This window comes from Rhinolophus sinicus, linkage group LG12, assembly GCF_036562045.2.
Source record: "Rhinolophus sinicus isolate RSC01 linkage group LG12, ASM3656204v1, whole genome shotgun sequence".
Classification (NCBI taxonomy): Eukaryota; Metazoa; Chordata; class Mammalia; order Chiroptera; family Rhinolophidae; genus Rhinolophus; species Rhinolophus sinicus.
Window position 1 is genome coordinate 39,049,552 of NC_133761.1, and position 12,949 is coordinate 39,062,500.

At 36.4% G+C, this 12,949-nt stretch overlaps 1 protein-coding gene across 8 annotated transcripts in view; it reads left to right on the plus strand.

Annotated features, from left to right (window-relative positions):
- The window catches only part of TRIQK (triple QxxK/R motif containing), a 102,182-nt gene that overhangs the window by 17,441 nt on the left and 71,792 nt on the right, over positions 1–12,949 (plus strand). The gene's annotated exons all lie outside the window — the stretch shown is intronic.

Sequence of the window (12,949 nt, forward strand, 5' to 3'; positions counted from 1 at the left end):
CCTTGCTCTCTCTGTCCTCCTTTGGTACCCCTATGATGCGCATGTTGGTTCACTTGATGTTGTCCCAGAGGCCCTTAAACTATCCCCATTTTTCTAAATTCTTTTTTCTTTTTGCTCTTCTGATTGTGCATGTTCTGCTACCTAATCTTCTAAATCGCTGATTCATTTTTCTGCTTCATCTAATCTATTCGCTGTAATGTATTCTTCATTTCAGTAATTGTATTCTTTATTTCTGACTGTTTTTTTAATGTATTTTCAATCTCCATTTTTATGTTTTCTGTCTCTATTGAAGTTCTCGCTGAGATCACTGATAATCCTTTTAGCCAGTGTTTGAAACTCTGCATCTAGTAGATCTCTTGTCTCCATTTTGTTTAATTGTTTTTTTGGTGCTTTGTTCTGTTATTTTATTTGGGACATGTTTTTTTGTCTTCCCTTGTTTCTTGCCGACCTGGTTTGTTTCTATGTATTAGGTAGGACTGCTATGGCTCCTGGTCTTGGTAGAGTGGTCTTATGTAGTAGGTGTCCTGTGAGATTCAGTGGTGCAGTCTCCCTGGTCACCAAAGCTGTGTGCTCCAGGTGTGTCCCTTTTTTGGGTTATATGTGTCTTCTTGTTGTAGTTGGGCCTTGGTTGCTGTTTGCATGTCAATGGGAGTGATTTACCTGCAGGCTGATTAGTTGTGAGGACTGGCCATGACTACAGTGGACATGCTGTGGCGCATGGGCTGACCTTAAAGACAAGGGCTCACTTTGGCGGGGTTCTGGTGCCTGCCCAGTCTGCCCTTTGGGAGTGTCATCTTTGTAGGTCGTGGTGTGATGTTCCGGCTTGTTCTGAATCTGGCCACCAGATTTGCCAGTCTCGTCCTGGGGCCTCCTTGAAGGGGACCTGCTGTAGGCCATGTTTAGCTGCAGCCTGTGTCCAGCCCGAGGCCACCTAATATGAGCTACAAAGCAACCTTCAGATGGCCGCCCTCTGCCTTGTGCTTGGAGGTGCCTTGAGAGGTAAAGCCATGAACCGAGGCTGGCTGCCACTTATGCTGGGCTTAGGGCAGCTCAGCAAGAGGTATGGGACACACTGAAGCCAGATGCTGCTTTTTTGGGTTTTGTGAACCTTTGAGAGATTTTATGAAAGTTCACAACATAAGCTAAGACAGGGTATAAACAGCTTGGTGTGCCTGTAAGTTGGGTGGGCTGGGGTCTCGGAATCACTAGGGCAGGGAAGGACAAAAGGGTGATTGTCAGTTTGATGGAGATTCAGATACAGCGTCTGCCTGCATGTGCGGCAGGGAGTGGGAGGGCTGAACAAAGAAACAATGGCTTCCTCCAGCTCCTCTCTCCAGGAGAAAGCTGCCCCTCCAGTGCTCACCCTGAAGCTAGAATATTCAGTTCCTCCCCTTATGTCGCTGGCACCTTTCCAGTTGCTGCCCCAGTGGTGGAGCTCAGAGTGAGTGAGTCTGTTAGCAGGTAAGTCCATTCGCAGGCTCTTTAAGAGGAGCACCTAGGATTGCAGCTGCCCTCCAGCTCACTCAGCCATAATCTCTGCTGGTTTTCACAGCCATACATTATGGCGACTTTCCTGCCTAGCACTGGATCCCTAGGCTGGGTAGCCGGGGGAAGGACTGGGACCCCTCACAACTCCATGGGGGACCTCTGCAGCTGATATATCCCTCCAATTTTTAATGGTCACATACGGGTGTGGGATCAGTTCATTTCATGTCTTTGCCCCTCCTACTGTTTCAAGGTAACTTCTTGATGTCTGTTGTTGTAGGAGTTCAGTTCAGCTAGACTTCAGGCAATTCTCAATGATAGTTATTCTGTAGGTAATTTTAATTGATTTGGTCCTGAGGAGGTGAGCATAGCATTTACCTACTCCACCATCTTGACTGGAAATCTCTCATGGTGGTTTGGTTTTATATTTCCCTAACGACTGATGATGTGAAGCATCTTTCATGTGCTTGTTGGCAATTTGTATTTTTTTGAAGAAATTTCTGTTCAGATTTTTTTTGCCCATTTGTTTCATTGGGTTATTTGTATTTTACTATTGAATTGTAAGTGTTCTTCATATATTCTGGGTACAAGACCCTTATCAGATATGTGTGATTTATAAATATTTTGTCCCATTCTGTGGGTTGTCTTTTCACTTTCTTTATTATGTGCATTTAGAGCACTAAAGTTTTGTTTTTGTTTCACTTTGATGAAGTTCAATTTATCTATTTTTCAATTTTGTTATGTGTGCTTTGGTGTTGTATCTAAGAAACTACTGCTTAAACCTAAGGTCATGAAGTTTTACTCCTATATTTTCTTCTGAGCATTTTTTAGTTTCAGCCTTTTAATTTATGTCTATGATATTTTTGAGTTGAGTTTTTGAGTTAATTGTTGTAAATGATGTGAAATAGGAGTTCAACTTTATTTTTGCAGCACCATTTTTAAAAGAAGACTATGCTTTCATTTTATTATGTTTGACCTGGATTATTAACACTATTTAAAAATTACAGAATGATAGAATTAAAAATGATAGAATTAGTAAAACTTGTGTTTTTAAATACTTGGAGTTAAATTTTGAGTTGGTATTATTCTTGTTCTTATTCTTACTGTTATTATTACTAGACAGTTTTTGGAGCCATTAGAAATAAAGGTCAGTGGCTGGCACATAATAGTTATTTATTAAATATTGAATAAAAATGAATAAATCATACATAATTTAATTGTTTTCCTTGTTACTTTTAAATGAATATTTAGTTTAGAAATTCACGTATACTGAAAAGTTTATGGTTGGATAAATATAGTTATTTTTATAGGTCAACTGTACAAGTTGCAATAATAGAAAATAAATTAATATCAGTATTTGACTCTAAAATACAGTAGAAACATCTCTAACTACTTTTCAGATATTCGCTATACAATGAACCATTCTTAATGTGTTATCTGCAAAAATAATGTTACTATTTATTACAGTGGAAAAGGCATCTTCACTTAAATGAATTTAGGACACACTGGGTCACATAAATTTAAATAGTGTTTTCTATTACAGAACTTCTCAGAGCCTTTTTATGAAAGTCTGCCTTGTGAACAAAGTGGCATAGTTTCAACATTTTCCAAGTATATTTGGCCATAGAAACTTAATTCAATTGAGCATAGAACAGAATAGCAAACCAAGAACCACCTTTTGGAAAATGCTACCACAGTGATTTTATTTTGTGGACTGTTAGGGAACTGCAGAACATCCATTTAATATTTCATATTAAATTTTGAATTCCAATAAGAATAAGCGACCAAGAGTGTTATTGTTGGTATCTGGAATTGAATTTGCCAGGAATGTGAACACAGCTTCCTCAGTAAAGATCTTACCTTTGGAAACATGTTACCCCTTGGCAGCGTGAAGGATACAATGCTAGGTGTGTTTATTTGATTTAGCATTTGGCAAAAGGTTTTTTGACTGTGGTTTGTTTTCTTGTTTTGATTTGTTTCTGGCAATGAACTTGGGTTCAAAATGCCGTTCTTTCTTATGGAAGGCAGTATAACAATGGTGAAATGATTTTAATTGTATTATTTTGTGCTATTTGGGCAATACCCAAATGTAAATGAAGCAATATCCATAGAGCAATAAATCTTTATCTGATTTATTTATTAAATAGTTTAGCATTATTAGTTGCCTACTAGGATTTGTTGCTACCTTAATTATTTGATCTCTCTTCAGGTTTGATGCACCATGATACTTTTATAAATTACTATATTTTGGTAAATATATATTGGTTATAATTAATGTCCCTGCATAGTAAGTAATAAACAGATTAAGATCCTCATAAAATATCAGTTATTCAACATTATGTTTAATCTTTCTTGATTAATTTGTACATTTGTGTTTCACATGTATTCTGGAGAGAGGAAATATATCATGATATGAAAGAATATGGGCCTCCATTTATCTATCTCTGACCCTATCTTCTACTGTTTTCTTCCACCCCTCATTCTACTCAGAATTTTTCAATGGCTCCCCAATTCACTCAGGATAAAAGCTAAATGCTTAAACTGGCCTATATGTCTCTGAAAGATCTGGCCCTCCTTGTTACCTCTCCAATCTCATCTGTAAGCACTCACTTGCTCAGCTATGATGGCTCCTCTGTTGTTCTTTGAACGTGCCAGGCATGTTCCCATCTCAGGGTTTTTTTCAGTATTCTCTCTACTGAGATGATCTTCCCACATATCTGCATGGACAGTTTACGTACTTTACTTTGAGATTTTATTAAAAGGTCACCTTCTAAAAAATGTCTTACCTGGTTACCATTCAAATATCCAGGCTCTGTGTTTTCTACTTACCGTGTTTCCCTGAAAAGAAGACATAACCAGAAAATAAGCCCTAGCATAATTTTCTGATGACATCCCCTGAACATAAGCCCTAATGTGTTTTTTGGAGCAAAAATTAATATAATACCTGGTCTTATTTTCGGGGAAACACAGTAGTATTTATCACTATCTGGTAAATGATAAACTATGTATGTTGTACTTGTCTTGCTTATTGTCAGTATTCTTCACAAGACTATTAGTTCCTATGAGGGCAGGATTTTTTGTTTGCTCTGGTTTCACTCTATCTCTAGCAACTAAAGTAGTCCCCTTGATGAGTGAATGAATGAATGGATGAACAGTTAATTAAGCACTTACCATGACTAGGCACTATACTAGGTGGTGAGCATACAGGGATGCAATACCCAGTTCTTTCCCTCAGAAGTACAATTTGAAGGGAGATGGATAATTATAGCAACCATCTTACTACAGTGTTGAGTTATGATAGGAGTATGGACAGAATGCTATCACTTGGAGAAGAAGCATTTGAATCAGACTTTTTCAGTGAATCAAACTGTGATGGGCTCATGAAAGGCTTCCTGAAAAAGGTAACAGTTTGTATCAGTCAGAATAACCTAGGCTATGCTGTAGGAACAAACAAGACCAAATCTCGTGTCTTTTCACAGACTACGTATCCAAAATGGGTTGGTAGGAAACCTCAGTGACCTCAGACATCCAAGTCTTCATCTGGTTGTACTTCCATAATCACTTCAGTAGTGGGAAGAAAGAGTGGTTAATTAGGCACTGGCGTTTAGTGTTTCATTGGTCAAAGCAAATTGCTTAATTTCAAATGGAGGACTGTGAAGTACAGTGTTGCCTTCTACCCAGAGGGTGTAAGAGACTGTTAGCATGAGAACTGCTACTTTAGCATAAGAACTGCTACTTTAAGGTTAAGATAGGGTTAACAGCCCTGAGCTTAAAATAACCTAATGGCCTAATTGTTATGTGAGACCAGATGCCTAATAGCTTATCTCCTGCTCTCTGAAGCTATGGAGGCTTTTGTAGCTTATCTGTAAACTCTTTGAAGCATAGCTCAACCTGTACTCCCTAAGACTATAAAAAAATTACTAAATGCCTTAGCTATGTGAGAATTGTAGAATTGTAGTTTAACCTGTACTCCCTAAAACTATGGAAAATTACTGAGTGCCTTAGAAACGATATAAAAACCCTTAGCTTTAAGGGCTAGGGATCCATGTTAAAACCCGCTGTGTCGGGCAGAGACGGGGACCCCAGCTAGCTGGAAATAAACCTTGCTGTATGACTTGCATTATCGTTTGTGTCCTCTGTCTGTCTGAGGGGGGGATGATTCCAGGACTTAACAAGGGAAAGGAAAATTGGAAGATATGTGAGTAGAATTAATGACTGGCATACCTTCCTACTGGTTTAAAGGAGTATAAGATATTCAGGTAAAGACGTATTTGAAAGCATTTTCAGAGAAAGGAAGAGCCATGGGCAAAGGCAATAAGCTGTTATGTAGCATAATTTTATACTGTATGTAATTCAAAGTAGTTGGATCACAGTGTCTGTGTGTGAGGGATAAAGACGAGTAAAGAGGAAATATTATATCAAACTATGGATTTAAACTCTATCCTGAAGGACATAGGGAATCATTGAATGATATACTTACGGGAATTGTTACCGGAGTAACTGGTTGGTCCTTTTGCCCATGCAGTAAAGAATTACACATCAGCAAACACGAAGGTATAGAGTAAGGAAAGTTTATTAGGATACCTTCTAAGGGAAGAACTGGCCAAGTCAACCAAGACAATGGCCCAGAAGGGTTTCGGGCTTGAGCTTTCTGTTGTTGGCTCTGGACCAGCTTTACAGGTGACCTACAGACTTGGGTCATTTGATTGACATGTGTAGGTTATGTAACCCATTAAAAAACCAGATAATTCTGGTTTGATTTTACTTCCCTCATATCAGGATGTTCTAACCACAATATTAGTCCCCAGGCGTTGGACCTGGGCGATGCAAAGTGCTGGTTGGTTACATTATCGCCCACCCCTCCTGTCTCTCATGCCTACCTTGTACATAACAGAATTTCTTGATTAAATTTTACTTGTGAGAGATTATTTGCAGGCAGTGTGGGAGATGGATTTGAGGGCAGGAAGACTGGAGACAGAAAGATGGATTATAATGCTAATGCAGTAAGGCTGGTGAGACCCCAAGAGGAGGGCAATGACAGAGGAGATGGAAAGGAAGGGAACAAAGAGTAAAAAGATAGGGAAAGTATATATGGTGTGGGCTCCAGTGCGAAGAGGAATCCTTGGCAGGAGAAAGGACACGTCTTACTCTGAGATCAAAGTAGAGGTACTGACACGGACAACATTTGTGTCTGACCATGTTTGTGTGTGAATTTGTGTTTGGTGTGTGTGCAAATGTGTTGTGTGTGAGTTAGAATGTGTGTTGGTGTGTGTGTTATAACCGTACAACGTGAGTGATTATTACATAGTGATCTCTATTCTCCTTGTGATAGGAGACAAGCTCATGTGCCCAGACTGAAATGAAGGTGGGTGGAGGACTTCAGGAGAGCCCTGCAAGTTAGAATGACTACTGAGTCAAATGGGAGATAACTGCAGACTTGGGGCAGAGAGATTGCTGAGCAGTGTTATGCACGCGCCTGTAAAAAATCAGATTACACATTTTACTGCAAAAATTGCATTGGGAAGCTCATTTGCTTTTTTTTTTTTTTAATTGTTTAGAGTTCAGCAATACTTCAAAAATATGCAATTTAAAAAAAATTTTGTGACTGCTGTTTCCATCAAAAGGCCTTATTAGATGTAATCTAGACCTTGCCCCCAAATTTTGGTTAATGTGATAATAAAGACCCAATCATTTCATAGTAGAGGAAAATTTCTTAAAACTAGTTAAATAGTTATCCAGTGCTTTTATAAAATCATTTTTTATGGTAAACTAAGATAGTACAATGTTACAGTCCACTGTAGTTTTCAAAAAGAAAATAGAAAAGTGATTAGAATACTTAGGATATTTCTCTTAAAGGTTTATGGGAGACATTGTTGAGAATGTACTATAATTTAAAGGATATGCTAAAATTGTGTTTCTTGTTTACCATTGTGTGTATACCCAAAGTTATTATATTTTAAACATTTGGAATGCTAAATTTATTATTGCAAATTAGAGTTTTGAGGCCTTGATGACAGAACCAGTTTTATCTAACTTCAGAGTACTGGTCTAGTAGAAAGAACTGTACTGACCTGCTCAGTGCATGTAGTGGATATGTAAGAGAAATACAGACTTAGTAAAATAATATCAAGAGCTTACAACTCTGGAGGAAAGAAAAACAAAGAATTGGTGGAACTGTTGACCTAACAAAATTCTTTTCTTAGACTGGAGGATAATTTGGGACTTCTGACAAAGATTAGAAATTAAGTTGTCAATTTTAAAAATTAAGACTAGTGTTTAAGTTTCTTTAGTTGTTGTTCAGAAGCCTTCCATTTTAGAAAGTAAAGATTTTTGAGTACTGATTATGTATAGATATATAGGTATATCTATTTCAATCCTTATGGACAATATGACAGCATATGTAACCTGGCATCTTAAAATTATCCACAGATAATTTTTTGAAGCCACTTAGCTGATGATAGACGATTGTTAAGAGACCAAATGATACCATGTTTCCTTGAAAATAAGACCTAGCTGGACAATCAGCTCTACTGCATCTTTTGGAGCAAAAATTAATATAATACCGGTCTTATTTCACTATAACATAAGTCTGGGTATAATATAAAATACAATATAATATAATATAATACCGGGTTATATTTACTTTTTCTCCAAAAGACTATTAGAGCTGATTGTCCAGCTAAGTCTTATTTTTGGGGAAACAGGGTAGCAGAAACTGTACATTTTATATATATAATTAAGCTGTTATAAGCTTAGTGTATTATGAGACTATAATTCTTGTACTCTAAAGAACCTGAAATATAAGGCAGTTCATTAACTGTCAATAATTGTGAGGTCATCAGTTTCAGGTTGTTTTTTGTCTTAAAAAACTATTTGGACTGTGTGTTGCTTCAACAGTGAGTAACTGATTAAACCAGCATGATGTGATGATACTAATAATATTTATTGAGTACTTACTATGTGGTAAATACCATGTTAAGTAGTTTATATGAATTAGCTATTCAATTTAACCTTTAAATTATTACTGTACCCATTAAAAAAATGGTTAAGAGCTTAGCTTGGTCAACTAAAAAATGACAGAACCAGAAAGGAAACAAGTTAAAGTAGGGATGAGTTAACCCATCCTTTGTCAGGCTCATAGTCTTATAAAAGATAGGTTATAGTAATATTTTAAAGCCCAAAGTATTTTTAATAGAGTTTATAATAATTGACCATAACGTGGAATTTTTAAGTTCACATAACTGTCTTGTGGAGAATATTTACTCAAAAATATGTGTTGAGTGTCTACTATGTGCCACATTGTTTTCATTGTTTGGATTCTTCAGTGTACGGAAAAAAGATCCCTCCTCTTGCGTTACTACATTGTAGTGGAGGGAAGTAAGAAAATAAAAAATAGACTAAATTTAATATGAAAATGCCTTTTAATTTTAAATAGTTGATAGGTCTAAGGTAAAATGTTTCTTCTGTAACACTTATAATCTAATTGTTCAGTCATTTTGTAATGCCTACATCAAATCATGAAAAAGATGAAATATTGATTGCTGTAAAATGGTTATTTTAAATAATTAATTCGAGATTAAATATTATTTACCCATTACTTTAAAGAAATTTCTCCCTCTCCTCCCTCCTTACACACTGAAGTTGCAGCATTCCAAATGATAAATGGCATTTATTATTTGTCAAAAGAACTTATTTTTTTTTATAATTACAGACCTAGGTGGTCCATGGTGAAAACAGAATGACAATGAATAAAAAAAAAATCTTAGAACATATTTTTCCTATGAAGGATTTATTCAAGTACAGTCTTAGCCCCTTAAAATAACTGCAAATGTTCATGATTAAAGTTTCAATTTTGTTTATAGTATACAGGTGTGTCTTGTGTGTGTGTGAGAAAAAGAGGAAGGGAGAGAATAAATATGAGAATGAAAATGAATTATGCCAGAGCTACCTAGGTGCCTTTGTTTCAGTAGCTTTTCAGAGTCCTACCACTTTAATAGAAGGAATTTACATATATTGTTAAAATAAAGGATGTCAGTTTTCTCTGTCTTATGTTTTTCTACTTTCTCTTAAACTATCTCAGTATTACTATACTAGATATTCCTTTTTGTAGGTGGACCTAGTATACTACTCTGAACTACTTGGTAACCCATCTTATATTAATCCTTTTTGTGTGTGTTATTTTAAGAATTAAATAATGGATACGGTTTATGAACTTAATTATTGCAGTAGTGATGATGTGGTATAGTAAAAAAAATTAAAATGTTCAATCACAAAATGTTCATTAACAAAGAATGAAAAATAATTAAGGGCAAGAGAAAAAAGGAGGTTTTAAGATAAATCCCAAACTCGAATATAAATAAACAAAACAAAATACTGTGTTGAGTGAGCCATAGGAACGATTTTTGCCAGGGACAAAATCTGTATTAACAGAAAAATCCAGATCTGTTAGTAACTAGATTTTCGTACTGAATGAAATAACATGAAAGTCTTTGAATGGGCTCCAAAAAAGTTTTGGAAAAAGTATAGGTAATAAAATTGACAGATGTAGTTAAAAAATAAACAGTAACGTGTATGACACATTAAGGAGAAATTGTACAATCAGAGATTGTAATTATGAGCAGTAATATGAAAAAGTTGGAAAACAACATTTTTTTTCTTTGTTAATTGCTTCATGCAGTTAATTCATGGAATGAGAATTGTTTACTTTCATGAATTCCCATTTTCTGATCTGAGCTAGACAGGGGCAAGTTTAAAGGCGGGTTCAGAGTCATTCATAGCCTTTTACTACTACATACATTTGTAAATGTCTTGTTTGAAAGAGAATGTTCTGGTTTATGATTTTCATATTTATTTCCCTTTTAGAAAGAGGCAGATGGCATGAAACTGGACTCCCTTATTTAAAAGGAATGTTGGTATTTATAACCCAGCTTATCTCCAGCAAGATTTGTTTTTTGCAGCTGTTCGAGGTTAGGAAAAAATATTATATTAAAGCCCTGGCTTGTTTTTCTTTCCATATTTGGGGGAGAAAGGGAATCTTCAGAATGTCAAAAAGTGATGTTTGATTTTAAACATGAATGCAATGTAAACTGTGATTTTTTTTTTTTTTTCTTCTATATGTGAATTTTCTGTTTGTATGCTGTAATGATAGTACTTTTTGTTTTCAAGGATCTATTTCCTAGACATACCACACTTGAGAAAAGTTTACTCACCATTTTCGTATCAGTGTGTTCTAGGTATTATAGATTTTCATTAAGAGCTAGGCTATGTTATCCAATAAACCACTTTCTAATTTTCCATTTTGATATTTTACTTATTTTCATTCTGCCCAGAACATCCTTTTCACTGAGAAATTAACTTTTTCTGTTCTCTTTTAAAGTTATGTTATTTACTATAAAATATATCTTTTCTTTTTATTTTCTATTGTTTGCTTCTACAATTACAAGTGATACTGTTTTTCTCTGGACATATTCTAGACATTTATTATTTAATTGAAAATGAATTGTATTTTATGCTCTAAGCTTAATACATAGAGCTCTCTCTTTGGGCACATGATAACTCTAGAAGGAATGTCTATGTCTGTATACATATAATCTTTGTACATATGTGTTCTTTATATGTACCTGCACATAAGCAATTTTCATACAGTATTTTTATAATAAATATATTGATTTATTGTGAATAAATGTGATTATTAATTTATGTAGAGCTAACTTACACAGCTTGCTTGTTAAATTAAAGCAAGCTTCACTTTATATATATGTAGCGATTACCTTCCTGAATATGAAATATGAAAATTATGATTGTTAGACTTGTATATTTTTCCTTTTTAATCATTGAAACCAAAACTTTTGTTTAAAACTTTTTATTGCCTCTCTATAAATCTTCACAGTTAAATTATTTATTTAACATCATGAAGACCAGCATATTGCTTAAACCAATGAAACCAACCATTACTAGTAGTAAACGATTTAATTATCTCCAGAGAGTTTCTAGCTGTTTCCTGAATAAATTCTTTAAACTTTGACCTTCAATTCATGAAATAATCATTCTCTCTTTAAGCACATAGAATGTGAGTGCCTTTGTAGATTTTATCAGTTTGGTTTATTTCCCATCTTCTTTTATTCTTCCTTTATTCTTTATAATGATATTCACAATTAAAAATGTTAAGTGAAAAATATGGGGCTGACCCTACAGAGCAGGATTCACTTTAGCAGGGCTCTGGTGCCTGTCCATTCTGCTCTTGTGTCTGCCATCCGCAGAGGCATCCCTGGTACGGCTGAAGTTGGCCACTGGGTGTGCTGACTCTGTGGCCTCCTGGGAAGGGCCCCACCACCAGCCAAGTTCGGCCACTGCCTGTGTTTTCCCCAGTGCCACCTGGAATGAGCTGCAGAGGTGCTAGGGAGAGGCCAAGCCACAAACTGAGCTTGGCTGCCACTAGTGCCAGGCTTAGGGCTGTTTAGCAAGAGGTACAGGGCACACTGAGACTAGACACTGCTTTTTGGGGTTTTATGAACTTTTGAGAGTTTTTAGGAAAGTCTGAAACATGAGCCAATATAGGCCATTTGTATGGAAAAGCCACTGGAAGCAGTTAGGGTAGACCCACTTGTTGGGTGGGACAGGGTCTCAGGGAATCACTAGGGCAGGGCAAACTATGTTTGCCAGATTTATGGAGACTCTGATAATGGAGTCTGCCTTTGTCTGCATGCTGGGTGAGGTGAGAGCTTAGCAAAGGGATAATTGCTTCTGCCAGCACCTACCTTTGTCCGGAAGAAAGCTGCTCTTCTAGCCCTTGCCCTGAAATAAGACACTTCATTTCTTCCTCATATGTCTCTTTCATTTTTTGAGCTGCTGCCCCAGTGCTGGAGCTCAGAATGAGTCAATCCATCAACTAGTAAGTCTGTGTATGGGCCCTTTAAGACAGACGCCTGGGACTCTAGTCCCCCTCCAACTCACTCAGCCACAATCTCCGCTGGTTTTCACAATCAGAAGTTGTGAGGACTTTTTTCCTGGCACTGGGACCTTGGGCTTGGTAGCTTGGTATGGAACTGGGACCCTTTGCTCCTCAGGGGAGACATCTGCAGCTGAGATATCTATCCCATTTTCTAACTGCCACATTGGGTGTGGGACCAGCCTTTTCCTCATCTCAGCCCCACCTCCCGAAGTCTTGAAGTGGCTTCTTCTATATCCTTAGTTATAGGTCTTCTGTTCAGCTAGACTTCAGGCAGTTCTTAATGATGGTAGTTCTGTAGTTTAGTTGTAAATTTGATGTGGCCATGAAAGTAGGCTAACATAGTATTTATCTACTCCACCGTCTTGATTCGAAAAACTCCATAGCTTTAATATTACCACTCTTAAGCCCAACTTTAGGTATATTCATATATCTTTTAGCTAAATGCCATGGTTTTATCTGTCACCTAAAAGTGCCAGATGTTTTCTCTTGAAACTAACCTCAAGTATTGATTTC